This window comes from Dasypus novemcinctus, chromosome 1 (genome assembly GCF_030445035.2).
Source record: "Dasypus novemcinctus isolate mDasNov1 chromosome 1, mDasNov1.1.hap2, whole genome shotgun sequence".
In the NCBI taxonomy this organism is placed as follows: Eukaryota; Metazoa; Chordata; class Mammalia; order Cingulata; family Dasypodidae; genus Dasypus; species Dasypus novemcinctus.
In genome coordinates this window covers 135,381,269-135,397,871 of record NC_080673.1, presented here as the reverse complement: position 1 = coordinate 135,397,871, position 16,603 = coordinate 135,381,269, and the positions used below count along the sequence as shown (strand labels likewise).

The 16,603-nt window shown below is 35.8% G+C and overlaps 1 protein-coding gene and 1 pseudogene across 2 annotated transcripts in view; both read left to right on the top strand.

The window, feature by feature from the left end:
- The window catches only part of MOB1B (MOB kinase activator 1B), a 100,528-nt gene that overhangs the window by 40,573 nt on the left and 43,352 nt on the right, over window positions 1-16,603 (top strand). The gene's annotated exons all lie outside the window — the stretch shown is intronic.
- LOC101426859 (methylsterol monooxygenase 1 pseudogene) lies at window positions 5,697-6,977 on the top strand (annotated as a pseudogene).

The following is a 16,603-nucleotide window of genomic DNA, read 5'->3' as shown; positions in this document are numbered from 1 at the left end:
TCAAATATATTCAGAATGAGAAGAAAATTAACATCTATTTATTTGAGTTAATACCTTATCCATCCCTTCATGGTTAAGTGGCTTACTCTGACTACACAACAGGTTGAATGGGATTCAACACAGCCTATTAATTGGACATTCTACTTAACATCACCTAATCTCAGCTCCTTTGTCTATAAAGTGGGACTAATACCTATCTTACGCGGTTATTGACCCTCTAGGAAGAATTCCATCAGTATTCATTCCCTTTGCTCCAACCTCTACACCAACCAATATCAGTAGTTCCTTCTGTAAGTCTAAGTCCAATACTAGAGATCAGGTACTCAATACATTTGACTTGTTAATTGATAGTTCCAGTCAACTTAAGGCTGCAAACTTCTGTATCAGGATAGTAATGGTGATGAAGTGATTAATATTAATTTTTACTGGAGGCTTTGTGCTCAGAAGTGCTTCACATGCATTATCTCATTTAATCCTCATGAACACTATGGTGTATATCTTATTATTTTATTTTATTAATGCCAAAACTCAGGCTTAAAATAATTACATAATTTGCCCAAGTGGCAAATGAAGGAGCCAGGATTAACTCAAAGCCCATACTTTTATCCACCATCCAATATTACATGATACTTTATCTTTACCTTCTACCCAATTATTTGTAACACTTTTCTTCCTATGTTACCATACTTTAATCACATCATTCATACAAATTCATACTGTTACTGGTATACATACTCTTAAAACAATCCTAAAATCACCTAATTCCATTTCCTCTTCTGATACCTCTTCTAATTTACATGAATACTTGGTACATATTCTGTCATTAAGAAAATTAAAATTCCAGCAGACCACAATTTTCCCCTAAAGGTTGCTAAACACACCCATACTTTCAAAAAGGCAGAATTTACCTGGGAAAAATGCCAGAAGTTATCAAAATCAAATAAAATGTGTTCTAGAAATAAGGCTAAAAGCTATGCATAACATTATAAGTATTGAAAAATAACCTGATCCAAGAAAGACAGCAGATGGAGAAAACGTCTACTTACATTTTTGCCTACAATCCCTCTTAAATCACTATTATTACTGGTGGTAATGTTATTTTCTTGTTAGGAGCAGAAGATTAGAGTAACTCCCAGTGTGCTCCAAACTCAATCTAGGCTACAGGAGGGGAAAAGGACCCTGGGGACAGTGGGGTACATGAGTTATGTACCCCAGAAAAAACAAGCATGTTCTTAAATCCTAATCTACATTCCTGTGGGTGTAAACCCATTATAAGGGTGACCTCTTGAAGAGGTTGTTTTTTGTTAATGTGTGGCCCACCTAAATAAAGGTCTTAATCTAGAATTACTGGAGGCTGTATAAAGAAAAAGACATAGGAAGGAGCCTAAAGTCGAAGTGAGAGGGAACCGAAAGAGAAAGGACAGGACATGATAGAAGGTAGATATAAGCCAAGGATTGCTAGCAGCCAGCACCAAAATGCTACAGACTCTGAAGAGAAAGCATCACCTTGCTTTTGAACTTTTTTAGCCTCAAAATCATGTACCAATAAATTCCTATTATTTTAGCCAACCCATTGTGACATGTTTTTTTAAATAACAGCTCTGATATACTACAGGGACTCTCCAGGAGATTATATGGGAACTTAATTCACAGCCTCTGAGCAAGTAAATCCCCATACTCTCCTCTGCTGGCCTTTTTCTGAAAAGTAGACAAGTGGCGGCAAGTATTTAACATTAGGCTAGGGAAACGGACTTTGGCCCAGTGGTTAGGGCGTCCGTCTACCATATGGGAGGTCCGCGGTTCAAACCCCGGGCCTCCTTGACCCGTGTGGAGCTGGCCATGCGCAGCGCTGATGCGCGCAAGGAGTGCCGTGCCACGCAAGGGTGTCCCCCGCGTGGGGGAGCCCCACGCGCAAGGAGTGCGCCAGTGAGGAAAGCCGCCTAGCGTGAAAAGAAAGAGCAGCCTGCCCAGGAATGGTGCCGCCCACACTTCCCGTGCCGCTGACGACAACAGAAGCGGACAAAGAAACAAGACGCAGCAAATAGACACCAAGAACAGACAACCAGGGGAGGGGGGGAAATTAAATAAATAAATAAAATCTTAAAAAAACAAAACAAAACAAAACATTAGGCTAAAGCTCAGAGCCTTAATAAAATTATGTGCTGATTTCTCACTGGAAACCATGTAGGCAAGAAGACATATTTAAAGTGCTGAAATGAAAAAAAAATGGCCAACCAATAATTCTATATCTGGCAAAACTGTCTTTTAAAAATGAGGGAGGGATTAAGATATTCCCAGATAAACAAAAGCTGAGGGACCTTGTCACCATTAGACTACCCTACCAGAAATGCTAAAGGAAGGTCTGCAGTTGAAAGTAAAGTCACATGAGGAAGTAAAGATGTCCACTGAGTAGGTTAAAATGCCAGTTCTGTTGTATTTTTGATTTGTCATTCCACTTTTTACTTCTGATAGGATTCTGAAGGCAAATGCATTAAAAGTAATGAGAAACAAATGGTTTTCAACACATAATGTATAAATATATAATTCTGACAAGAACTACATAGAGGAGTGGGGACAGAAGAATATAGAAACATAGTTTATATGCTTTTGAAGTTAAATTGTATCAAAGCAAACAAGATTGTTATAGATTGAGGATTTTCTATTTAAGCCACACAGTAACCACAAAGAAAAATATCAGAGAATATGCAGAACTCATAGAAACAGAGAGTAGAATATAGATTACCAGGGGAGGGGGACAGGAGCAATGGCAAGTTAATGCAAATGAGTGCATGGCTTCTGTTTTTGGGTGAAGGGAAAGTTCTGGTAGTGATGGTGATGTTGCAACACTGTGCTGCAACATTGTTAATGTGATTAATCCAACTGAATGGTATGCTTGGGAGGGGTTAGGATAGGAAAGTTTATATTGTATATGCATTTCCACAATTATAAAAGAAAGAAAGAAAGATAAACTAAAGAGATAATGGCAAGTAAATGCAATACATGATACTGGTTGGATCTAAGAATGGAGAAAAGGGTCATTAGAATACTATTGGGATGTAAGAAAATGTTGGAATGCAGAATGTAATCTTTATATCAACATTAAATTTCTTGAACTTAAAAAGTGCACTTAAGGTGAAGAAACGAGAATATCCTTGTTTGTTGGAAATGTACATGGAAGTATTATGTGTTCAGGAAGTATTAATGTGTATGATATGTGCAGCCTACTCTCAAATATTCAGAAAATAAATGGCTAGGTGGATAGATGAGTAGATGATAGATGATAGAAAGAATGATATGGCAAAGTTGGCAAAGTGTTAAAATTGGTGGATATTGTTATCAGCGAAGAAGAAAAGAATATTGGAGTTCTCTGTATGAAGTTCGTATTTTTGCAATTGTTTTATAAATTTGAAATTATTTCAAAGTAAACAGTTTTTTAAAAGTTATGTTAGACTTAATAAAAATTAAAAGCTGCTCTGTGACGGACACATAAATAGAATGAAAAGATAATACATGCCTGACAAAGGACTTGTATATAAAATGTACAGGGAAACAGATGTGACTCAAGCGATTGAGCTCCTGCCTACCACATGAGAGGTCCCTGGTTCAGTTCCCTGTGTCCCCTAAAGAAGACAACGAGCTGCCACAATGGGCAGGTGTGACAAGATGATGCAAAAGAGACACAAATCTTATCACTTGTTGGAGCAAGATAGTTGTCGACATCTACCAGGGTTCAGGCTTCCTGGGTTCCTCTGTTTCCCAGGTTCATTTCTCTCTGGGCTCAGTTCCTCTGTTTCCTACACGAGGTCACCTGTAGACTATGAGGCTCTCTAGGCTTTGCCACTCTCTACAAGGTCAGCGGTAGACTATTAGGGGAATGGCTTCTTTTCTTGCGGCCTTCCCTCTTTCCTCACAACCAAGCTCCTCTGTGTGCTTACTTCCTGGGGCCCTAGATCAAGACTCCAACATCAAAACTCTGTCCTTTGCCATGTCTTTTCTCTGTGAGTCCCCACCCACGAGACGAAAAGACCAGTTTAAAATAATTCAATATTTCTTTTTGGAATTTATCAATAATATCAAACTGCTATACTTAGTTTCCCAGGATTAAAAATTGCATAATCTTCTACTTCTTATAATCAGTAGCAAGTCTTTTCAAGTTTTATTTTGTAATGTCTTTCAAATATATCCTATCCCTAGCCCTCACTGTGCTTAATTATATTTATTTTTAAATTTCAAAACTGACCTATGATTACGTCTTTAAAAATAAAAACTCAAAACTATAACTCTTTGGCTTGGAATACTGTAATAAAAATTTTCACTATTTATTTGAAAATTTATTTCAAATTTTGCATTTTCCTCTCTTTTTTCCCCTACACACACATACACAATTTTTCCCAAGAGCTCTTTAAGTTGTAAGTAGTATGACACTTCATTTCTAAATACTTCAGTTGAATCTCCCAAGAATAAGGAAATTCTCATACATGCCCATATATCATTTTCACTCCTATGGAAATTCCACAATATGTGATATAGCCCTCTCACTGATCCTTCTAGTCTTCCTTACTCAGAAACATGTACCGATTCTTTATTTCCTATTAAATGAATTTCAGGTTCCTTAACCTGGCATTTGGGAATTTCCACTGTTAGTCTTTGGTTAGCTCTTTCAAAGTCTTACATACCTTTTTAGGCTTGTAGCAAATGCCATGTCCTCTATGACACCTCCCATGATAATCAGTCTCTACTTCTTCGGATAAATGAAATGACAGGAATGCCAGATGTTGGAGTCTGGCAGGCACTGTGTTAAGCATTTTATATGAAAATTGTTATTTATTCTCACTTTAACCCTGAGAGAGATATTGTTAGTAATCTCATTTTTATAGTTGAAGAAATTGAGGCTTAGTTTAATTCATCTTTTTAAATCTTTTATGAGCAGTAGTGATGGAACCAGCATTGCCTCGTTCTGTGTTTTCACAACCCATTCTAGCCATTATTTTATACTGATTCTCCTACAGATCCAGCTCTAATCTGCTTTTGTTATGGCTATATTCTGCTTGTCTTAACTCACTTATTAGATTATTAATTCCTTAGGGTTGGGACTATTTTATTCAATCTTTGTGTTCCCCATAGTACCTATTTGTAGTATTTTCTAAATAATGGACATTTAGTTAATACAATAATGGGTTATGTTTCTGTACTTGTGCTACCTATGTGTGTTTTCTGCTTGTTACTGATAAATGTTTCATCTTAATTTTTTATCTCTTCGCCTTTATACCTTCTGTCACATAATCAGTGCAACTCAGAGTTGTCAGGGCCACACTTCATAGCCAGTCTCATTGACATCAGGGCCCATTACCTCTCTTGGACCTATTCATTCAGCACATCTCGGAAGAGCTCCTTCTAATTTCTAGGCATTGCTAGGTAATGGTGATATATTTAATGTATTAAGGCTCCTTTTAGTTGCAAGTGACAGAAACCCTACTTGCATTAGTTTGAGTGAGAAAGATTTTAATGGCAAATTTATTTGGGAAGTCCAAGTGAAGGGCTGAATGCTGGCATGGTTAAATACAAGGGTTCTGGTGATGTTATCAGGTCTTTCTTTCTCCTTCCTACACTAACCCAGCTCTCACCAAGGGGTGATGAAGATTTTCCTGGCACCAGGAGATTCTGCACAAGGGCCTAAGTTTGAGGTCACAGTTTCTGTAATAGTCCTGGACAAAGAAATTTGACCTTGCTTAGGTTGTGCTGACTCCTGGAAATAACTATGTCTGAGAATGGGTAACTCTAGCCAGTGTTATGTTCACTCTATAAAGTTGGAGAAGGGAAATCTAGTGATTAACTGCTTCACCAGGTGGGAGAGAGGCAGTCACTGAATGGAAAAGGGTTCTGTTGTCAAAAGAGGGGAAGAGGAGTTGAGATTGTTGGGCAGGCCAAAAACAAGATACGCTACAAGCAGTTAGTAAAACAGAAGTTTATGGTCTAATGTTACTGAAAGGTTGAAACATCACTATAGATTCTTAGATTAAAAGGAAATGTATTTGCTGGCCGAACCTTCCTGATGGTGGCCTGCAATCCTCATGTGGCAGTCCAGAGAATCATAAGACTATCTGAAGATATTTAAAAAATGGCAACAAACAGAAGTGTCTGCATCTTTAGTTCAGCATTCTTGACTGTGGAGTATGTCGATTCACTTATTACTGAGAATCCTCTGCAAGAACTATTTTAAAAATGCTTGGAATTATATATTGAGTAATTATACACAGTTCCAGATTGCAACATGGGGATCCCTTATGGTACATGAGGCCCTGTATTTCTTGTTCTCTTTACCTGGATTTTTGTTTCAATTTATACCTTACATGAAAAAATACAAAATTCAAAAGAATATATCAGAAACATGGGAAGGCCAGTGAAAATGTTTTAAATTGCTTCTCTTTAATCATTTTGTATCCAGCTGCCTTTGATTTGTATTTCAGTATTTCTCATGATTGGGAAACAATGTCAAGATGGTATATGCTTCTGGCAAGATGCTTTTGCTGTGCGGTGATTGAGGACACCTGAAACTATTTCCTGCATAGGCTCTTAAACCACAGAAGAATCTATAAATATATTCATAAAATTCATCATGAGTTTCAGGCTCCATTTGGAATGGAAGCTGAATATACACATCCTCTGGAAACCCTAATTGTTGAAACTGGATTTTTCATTGTAATCATGCTTTTTTGTGATCATATAATTCTTCTTTGGGCATGGGTAACCATGCATTTGATAGAAACTATTGATATCTGTAGTAGTTATAATATTCCTGTCAGTCCTTTAAATCTAATCCCATTCTACAGTGGTTCTCGGCATCATGATTTTTACTACATGAACTTCATCAGAAACTATGTTTCCACATTTATGTGATGGGACAGAATTTTGGAACAGACTCTCAGTTTATTGCTTACACTGAAAAGATGAAGAAGTTTTAAAAAAAAACTGAATAAACATTTTTCATAGGCCTTCCTGAAGATATACGTTTTCCTGAATTGAAACTAGTAACTAATATTGCTTCTGGGGAGCAGAAATAAACGTGTCAGCTGCTAAGTGATAGAATATTAACACCTTTAATTATCTTTCTTGTGGAAACTTTTTCTACTTTACCTACAACTTCCATATATGTAAAAGAAATAACTACACATTTAAGTACAGTTTTTTTTGAGGAAACTTTAAAGGCCATATTGCTAACCTTATAAAAAGGTTTTAATACTGGAGGAAGTATTAATTTATCTCTTTTCTTCTGTAATACCATATGCCTGAAGTTGGAATTGGTCTTTTTTTCCCCTTCTTCTTCCCCTCTCCTTCCCCTGCCCTGCTGTTTTGCTGTCTTTGTATATTCGCTGAGTGATCTTCTGTATCTATTTCTCTTTTTTTTGGTCTTGTCTTCTTGTCTTTCTCTTCTAGGATTCACTGGGATTAGATTCTGGGGACCTCTGATGTGGAGAGAGGTCCCCTGTCAATTGCACCACCTCAGTTCCTGGTCTCTGCTGTGCTTCACCTTGACTCTCCCATTGGTCTCTCTTTCGTTGCATCATCATTTTGTTACGTGACTCACGTGAGCACTGGCTCACTTGTGTGGGCACTTGGCTTTCATGTATGGGTACTTGGCTCGCCATGCAGGCACTCGTGTGGGCATTCGGCTCACTGTGCAGGCACTCTTTTTCTTCTTTTTTACCAGGAGGCCCCAGGGATCAAACCTGGGTCCTTCCATATTGTAGGTGGTGGCCCTATCACTTGAGCCACATCTTCTTCCCCTGGAATTGGTCTTTAAATCTTTTAAATACATAGTGCCCATTTCAAAGAGTTCTTAGTAATGGTGATGTTTGTCTCATATTCAACTTCAGACATTTTAACAATTTGCATGAAGATCAAAATATCATAGGTTGGACCATATAAGTCAATGAAGTGTGTGTCTGAAATTGCTGAATCAGAAATAGCCAGCCCTGAGCACCTCCACTCTTATTAGGGTTCTGATAAATTTGGGGTGTTCTCCCTTTCTTTGAGGAGTCCCTTTTGATTGCAAAGCACTACTGGCATCTGTAAATTAAAGCATTTCTGTGTTAGTACAAGTGGAATATTTTAGTCTAAATATTTCCAAAGTTACTTGAAAATTTTTATAATTGAGCTTTATTTTTGCTATTTACACTTTCATTTTTGTATATCAAGTTCTTTTTACACTTAAAACTGTATTCTGAAACTTTGTGGACTGACTTGCTGTATTTGCACATGAGCTTTTGAGATAAATGTGATTTTTGTCTATCTGGTATCCATTTTTGAACATCAGCCATCACCATTTATTCTAACAAAGAAAAATACAGAAATCACTTATATTTTATAATTAAAGGAATATTTCTGTTTTTTAGCCCTTCACTTGTTAAACTGTTTCCTTCACAGTTTCAACATGTATTTATCAGGCTGTTTATTTTGGGAATATTTTGGACCTGATAAAGTGGAGGATATAGAAGTATCCCTTTTTCCTGCTTAGCAAATTTTTGTTTTCTATACAGATGAAGACTAGAACTAAACGTTTTAGGGTTGGTTTAATCTCAAACATCTAACTCAAATCAAGAGTTGAGAATTCTAGCATTGTTTTTTTTAATGTTTATTGCGTTTTTTTGTTATTTGAGGGGGTAGCTTAAAATATGGAGCCATTTTCTGATGTTTCTTTCTTTCTTTTTTTAAAAAATACTTACACTGTAAAGAGGTCCAAGATTAAAAAAGTTAGAACTGAAATTTTTTTTCCTAGATCATATTTTATAACTTGCTTATAATGACCCTTTTCATTTTCTGTCTCTCCCCTATTTGTGTATGTGTATGAATTTGTTAGCTCTTAATTCTCAAACAGAAATTTGAAGTATGCACTTAAAATCATATTGTTCAACTATAAAATATCTATAGGAATTCTTTCATTTTCTACCTTTTATGCATAAGACTTGTGAAATGCAGGCACCTGAATTAGCAATATTGATTTCATGCCCCCCCCCAAAGGAATGTATTTAATAGTAGCTGTGAGTAACATGAAGAAGTCTGTATTTTGAGGTTATTTAAAAAGATAAATTGAAAATGTTGGCACCTGAGATACTGTTTCCATAGAAGTATGCTAAGATGATTAATAATACCCTGTAAACATTTCCAGAATGAAAGTCACTGTGTAAATGTGAATATGCCTGGTTAATATTCCAGCCAACCAGGCATGAGGGTTCCTATTATGCTACATCCTTGCCAACACTTGTTATTTTCTGTTTTATTAATAATAGCCATTCTAGTGGTTACAGTAGGTTTATTTTTTCATGTTTTAATATGGATGGGAAAGACAAGGAAAAGGAAAAGAGTTATTCTTGATGTGAAAACTTGGATGGTTAGCAGCATACAGAACTGAGTGACATTTTGTAAAATTTTACTTAGAGGTGCTCTGAGTGTGTGCTTGTTTTTATTAATTATAAGCAAATAAAAGTAAAAACAACTCCCTTTATGGGTTTCATCTAGACAGTATATGAGTGTTGTTTTTCCAAATAATACCCTAACAATGGGTAATTTACTTAAAAGACCCACAGATACAAAGCATTAATTATATATAAACACAGTTTCATATTCTGTGGGGTTTTATTCAGCAGAAATTTGTATGACGGTGTTGTCAGTGCTCAGTGAAGCTTTAGGAAAGATACAATAGCTGAGTGCCAAAAGGTTTTACAAATTAGCATTTATCTTGATTAGTTTACCAAGTCCACAGCTTAGTACTTAGCTTTTCAGGCTCAGAAATTGGATAGTATCTCTCGGGATCAATCTGTTATCTAAGCCCCCAGATACATAAATCAGAATGCCAGTTGGTTCATTTACAGCGATACAAACAGGGCATTTTCTTCATGTAGAGGGCAGGGATGTGAGTTGCATGACTGAGTTTTTACTGACATTAGGCCAAGAAACCTGGGTGCATCTTTTCTGTGCAAGGATAAATCTTCATAGGCGGGAATTAAAGTCTACAGACTAAACTTTGTCATCTTTTTCCATGTTCCTTTCAGAAAGGTCAGAGTCAAGAAGTGCTGGCTAGGGAGATTGCCCATTTCTTTTAAGTGACTTTGTCAGTCTCTACTTGATTCCCTTAATTAATGATATTAAAATTTCATTCTCAGAAGACAGTCATATTTCACTTATTGCTAAGTTTTTGAGGGCCTCATGTATTGCCTAGGTAAACCCGATGAAATTACTTGTAAAAATCATTTTACAAACTGGACATTACATTTATATTATTAAAACATTTCTGTTTTTTGTCTTATTTAGTTCTCCCAGGCTATTTTGCCCGTATGCAGTTGAGAGATGCTCTCCCATTGGAATCATTGTTGGTATATTATGATAGACAATCCGGATTTTAATCTTAATTGTTTTGCATAATGATCTGTGGAATCCTGAGCTTCCTGATTCACATATCCTTCTTTTCATGAGTATGTGTAAACTACATGTGGGCTATGTCCAATCTTTTAAAAAAAATTATTTTTAATTTTAATTTTGAGTGGTGGTGACCTTCTGGGAAGCTGTTATCTTATTGTTGGATGAGACTTCAAGGTAGGGGAGTACAGAAGCCAGAGAGAAAGAGAGGGTAACATTTGAAGGGCTCTAGCAAGGTTGTTGAGGCAGAATGAAAAGTGACACAGTCCAGGCCAACTTCATAGACCTAGCAATATTATCTTACTCTAATCTCTTGTCCATAAACTGGTTGATTTCCCCAAGACACAATATTTTTTAGGATAGATTGAGTAAAGTAGAGACATCTTCTTACCCGTTTGTGTATCCCCTACCATATAGTAGGTTAGACATAAGAAGGTTTCACTTGCCCACAAACATGTCTTGTTTATCCTGCTGCTTCTGCCTTGCTCCCATCCCAACATAATATTATTCCCCTCATCCTTTCTATATAGAGATTCTGTGAATAATCCAAAATTATTATGTTCTATCAATGTCCCATGTGATCTACCTTCAGCCTAACTCTCCAATTGCATACCCATCCACTTTGCCTTGCTCTCTTTTCTATTCCTTGAACTGGTGAACTGCTTTTCCCTTCTGTGCATTTGCCCTTTCTGTTACTGCTGCCAGGAATGTGCTTTGCTTAGCACTTTCATGGCTGCCTTCTTCTTATTCTTTAGTTCCAAGCTTGAATGTCATTTTATCTCCTCACATGAAAGTAGATCCATGTAAACAACCGATCCTTTATTAGTGATCATAATACTTTTTTAAAATTAGACAAGTTGTGAGTTTACAAAACGATCATGCATACCGTATAGGATTCTCATATGTCGCCTGCCACCAGCATTTTACATTGTTGTGACACATCTGTTGCAGATTATGAAAGAACATTGTCATAATATTATATGTAAGCTGTAATTCATAGTTTATACTTGGTGATCCCTTTTTGTTCACTGTTGTATCCTGACCCTAGTTGCTTAATAAAATTTTGGTAAAAATAAATTTTGTTGAACATGGCCTGTGAAAGTGCAATAATTAAATGCTCATATTTTTATCCTAAATTCTAATTTGGTTACATGCTTACCTAATAATAATTATTATCATTGTTGGCCAGATATATATATATATTTTAAGTAGAACTATCACCTTTCTAAGAAATTCCAGCTTGAAGCTGTTAGCGATTTATGGCATTTAACAAAAGTAACTGAGTTTTCAAATATTCTTGTCATCACCTGTTTTTTTTCATATGATGAAATTGGAGAAAAGACTAGTTTTCTTTCTTATTTCTCCCTAGGCAGACATTCATTCAAACTTGGGATATCTAATAAGTTGTTTTCTTAGTGCTTAATGCAATCATACAGTATTTGTCCTTTTGTGTTTGGCTTGCTTTGCTCAACACAATGTCCTCCAGGTTCATCCATGTTGTCATATGAAGAAACTTCATTTCTTCTTACAGCTGCATAATGTTCCATCATGTGAATAGACCACAGTTTATCCATTCATCTGTTGATGGACACCTGGGTTGTTTCCAACTTTTGGCAGTCGTGAATAATGTCACTATGAATACTGGTGTGCAGATGTCCATTCATGTCAACTGCTCTCAGTTCCTCTGGGTATATACCCAGTAGTGGTATTGGAGGGTCACGTGGCAACTCTATATTCAACTTCTTTAGAAACTACTAAGCAATCCTCCACTGTGGCTGTACCATTCTGCATTCCTATCAACAGTGAATAAGTGTTCCTGTCTTACCACATCCTCTCCAACACTTGTAGTTCTCTTTTTTTTGTCTTTGTTTTTTAAATATTACATTAAAAAAATATGAGGTCCCCATATACCCCCCACCCCCCTCACCCCACTCCTTCCCCCATAACAACAATCTCCTCCACCATCATGAGACGTTCATTGCATTTGGTGAATCTCTGTCTTTTTAATAGTGATCATTCTGATAGGTGTGAAATGATATCTCATTGTAGTTTTGATTTACATTTCCCTAAGCATTAGTGATGTTGAATATTTCTTCATGTGTTTTTTTGTCATTTGTATTTCTTCTTTGGACAAATGTCTGTTCAAGTCTTTTGTCCATTTTTTAATTGGGTTGTTTGTCTTTTAATTGTTGATTTGTAACATCTCTTTATATATCCTGGACATTAAACCCTTATCGGATAGTGATTTCCAAATACTTTCTCCCATTGAGTTGGCAGCCTTTTCACCCTTTTGACAAAGTCCTGTGAGGTGCAAAAGTGTTTAATTTTGAGGAGGTCCCATTTATCTATTTTTTCTTTTGTTGCATATGCTTTGAATGTAAGGCAAAAGAAACCACCACCTATTGAAAGGTCTTGAAGATGTTTGCTTGCATTTTCTTCTAGTAGTTTTATGGTCCTGGCTTTTATTTTAGGTCTTTGATCCATTTTGAGTTGATTAGCATATAGGGAGTGAGATAGGGGTCCTCTTTTATTCTTTTGGTTATAGATATCTAGTTGTCCTGGCACCATTTGCTGAAGAGACTGTTTTGTCTCATTAACATTTACTTGGTTGGTTTGTCAAAAACCAGTTGACTATATAGGTAAGGGTTTATTTCTGGGTTCTCAATTCTGTTCCACTGATGGATGTGTCTGTCTTTATGCCAGTACCATGCTGTTTTGATCACTGTAGCTTTGTAATATGTTTCAAGGTCAAGCAGTGAAATTCAACCCATGTTGCTCTTCTTTTTTAGAATGCTTTTGGCTATTTGGGTGCACTTTCCCTTCCAAATGAATTTGGTCATTGCCTTTTCTAATTCTGTAAAGTAAGCTGTTGGGATTTTGATTGAAATTGCATTGAATCTATAAATCAGTTTGGGCAAGATTGACATCTTCATGATATTTATTCTTCCAATCCATGAACACAGAATGTCTTTCCATTTGTTTAAGTCTTTAAATTTCTTTAGCATTGTTTTGTAGTTTTCTGCATATAGATCATGTACGTCTTTGGTTAAATTGATTCCTAGGTATTTGAGTCTTGTTGTTGCTTTTGAAAATGGAAGTTTTCCTTTGATTTCCTTCTCAGATTGTTCAATACTAGTGTACAAAAAATTACTCATTTTTGTGAGTTGATCTTGTATCCTGCCACTTTGCTGAACTCATTTATTAGCTTGAAGTAGCTGTGTTGTAGATACTTCAGTATTTTCCAAGTACAAAATCATGTCATCCGTAAATAGAGTTTTACTTCCTCTTTTCCTATTTGGATAACTTCTTTTATTTTTTTGTTGATTAGTTGCCCTAGCTAGAACTTCTAGTACAATATTGAATAACAGTCGTGACATTGGGCATCCTTGTCTTGTTCCCACTCTTAAAGGGAAAGCTTTCAACCTTTCTCCATTGAGTATGATGTTGGCTGTGGGTTTTTCATATATGCCTTTTATTATATTGAGGAATTTTCCTTCTATTACTATCTTTTGAAGTGTTTTTATCAAAAAAGGATGCTGGATTTTGTTAAATGCCTTTTCTGTGTTGATTGAGATTATCATGGTTTTTTTTTTTTTCCCTTCAATTTGTTAATGTGATATAGTACATTGATTGATTTTCTTATGTTGAACTACCCTTGCATACCAGTAATAAATCCCACTTGGTCGTGATGTAAAAGTCTTTTGATATGCTGTTGGATTGAATTTGCAAGTATTTTGTTGAGAATTTTTGCATGTTTAATATACCTCTGTATATGATCTAGAATAGAAGAGATGTTATTATATTCATCAGGTATATACATACAGCATTTAATACTAGTTAACGCACAAGTGCCCTTTGAACTGCAGTTAATAGATTTGAGCTCCAGGTTTGCCGTACCATGCTTGTTTCTCCTTGCGAACAGGCCATAATGCCAGTTGTTCTTGTTTAGGTTCTATTCACATTATTTTGGCAAATATTGATCCACTTGGAATGTCCTTCACACAGCCAGCATGCTGTAGCACCATTGATCCTAGAGAGGCTCCAGTGTTCACTGTCCTGGTGCATAGTGCCTTTTGGCACTATGAAACAGAGCCAGTCTGTAGGCAGTGTCCATTGTAAATCTGGCCATGTTGAACCTGGCTGCTCTAGGAGCCTGAAATGGCAACTTATATTCCATCTACTTCAGAAGCATTTCTAGAGATGTGGTAGATACTTTATTGTTTTAGGGGTTGTAGTGACTGACATAGCTGATAACTCAAATGGAGATGCAACCATGCATGATACTGGGGGCCTGGTTTGAATCACAAGAGAGATTGACAGTACTGAAATCTGTCTCTTTTAATTTTTATATACTTTCTAAATACTTCCAATGCAGTTTATAACATATTAAATGAACTTAAATATTTTTAGTACTTTTCTTTTACCATGATTACATTAACAGGTATTTTACTTTAGCAGTATAGGAAAACCTAGTTTCTCCATTATTTTATAAAAACCTAAGATTCCCCATGGAATGAAGATTATTACCTTCCCCCTACCACCACCTTAATATGACGATTGAGGTAGCTTCTGACAGGTTTCCCTGTTATGAAGTTATTTTTTGTTATCAGTATCATTTTAAGTTTCTAATTAATAATGGCTTCCTGGAATTATCTATTTAAATGTTAATACTTAACGTTTAGACAATCCTTTTGCAAAATTCCTATAACCAAACGTAACTACAGACTAGTTACTTTTACCTTTACATAAGCTTATTAAATTACAATTAGCAACCAATGAAGTTTACTTTTATCCATTTAAGTCTTGTCTTAAAATCCTCATTCTGTTCTGTGAAAACTAGTCATTTCACTTTAGGACAGATCTGTATTTCATTAAACATGAACTTAAAATTTTCATCATTTTAAAGATTAATACATATAATGTTTACTATTTTATTAGTAACCTATAAGCCTAGGGAGATTACAACCAAGCTAAATAAAATTGAAATCCTTATAAAATTGAAACCATTTATGTAAGAAATGTTCTTTTTCCTTCCTTCACAGGAGGCTAAAACCTCTTTTTCTTTAATAAAATTCTAAACTTGTGATTAATCTTAAAAGTATACTGACTGCTAGATTATAGAATATATTATAATTGTTTAATTTGTTGTAATCATAATTTAGAAAAGATCTTTCCATAGCTTTAAAGGACTTTCTCCTTTACTTACCGAAATTTGACAGTTGGACTATGAATTGCTCTCATTTTAAGGCTGTTAAAAGGCTTATATTGGGGAATTGTAGAACAAACAATAACAAACTATAATTCTTAATTCCCCGGCCTAGTGGTTAAGAGTTTTAAGCTAAACTTATGTTTCTGTATCACACCTAGCCCTTCCTCCATAGCTCTTGCAAAGAGGAGGCCCTGTAGGGCTAGGTAGGTCCAGGAGCTTAGGAAAAACTTTTTTTTTCTCCCAATAGTTTCTATATTCAGATCTCTGTATGACCTATCCATCCTGCTTAGCTTCTCTAATTTGGGCTACAGGAATACTCATTGACATATATAAATGCTTGTTTAATTTTTAACAATTTGAGGAGAGTTCTTTTAAGGATTTTCATTTGTTAGTTTGATATTACTATCCTAATGTATGAAAATATATGCTGAACAATAGACAGATATAAATAGAGTTAGACACAGAAGCACGCAACTCATTAATGTTCCTTATAATTTTCATTCTCTTACAACATAAGTTTAACTGTAAAATAACATTTAAAAGATCTCTTTGAAAGCTATTTCTGATTAATCTGCTCTGTGACCATGCAGTTTTGCACAGGAAAATTTTGTTTTTTATGTTTATTGGCTTATAACCAAATTGTTCCCCTAGCTTTAAAATACAATCTACAACATTTTCCTTTACTTCAGAGCTTTATTTCCCATTTCGACTTTGACAGACCTCAAATGAACAACTCTAATTCCAGTATATACTCACTGAAGTCATTGAAGTGTCAAGGAAAAATGGTTTCTCTCATGACCTGCTGCTTTCTAGATCCTTGATGCTCAAGGTGAGAGGCCTCCCACTCCCCAGTCCTCAAAGATAACAGGACTTCAGCAGCCACTGGACTGGAAAAGTGGATTTCCAATCACATGAACTGAGGATTCCATGAAATTCCTCAAAATTCGTGGGGTCCCTCTGGGCTCTTAGCCGGAGTAGGTA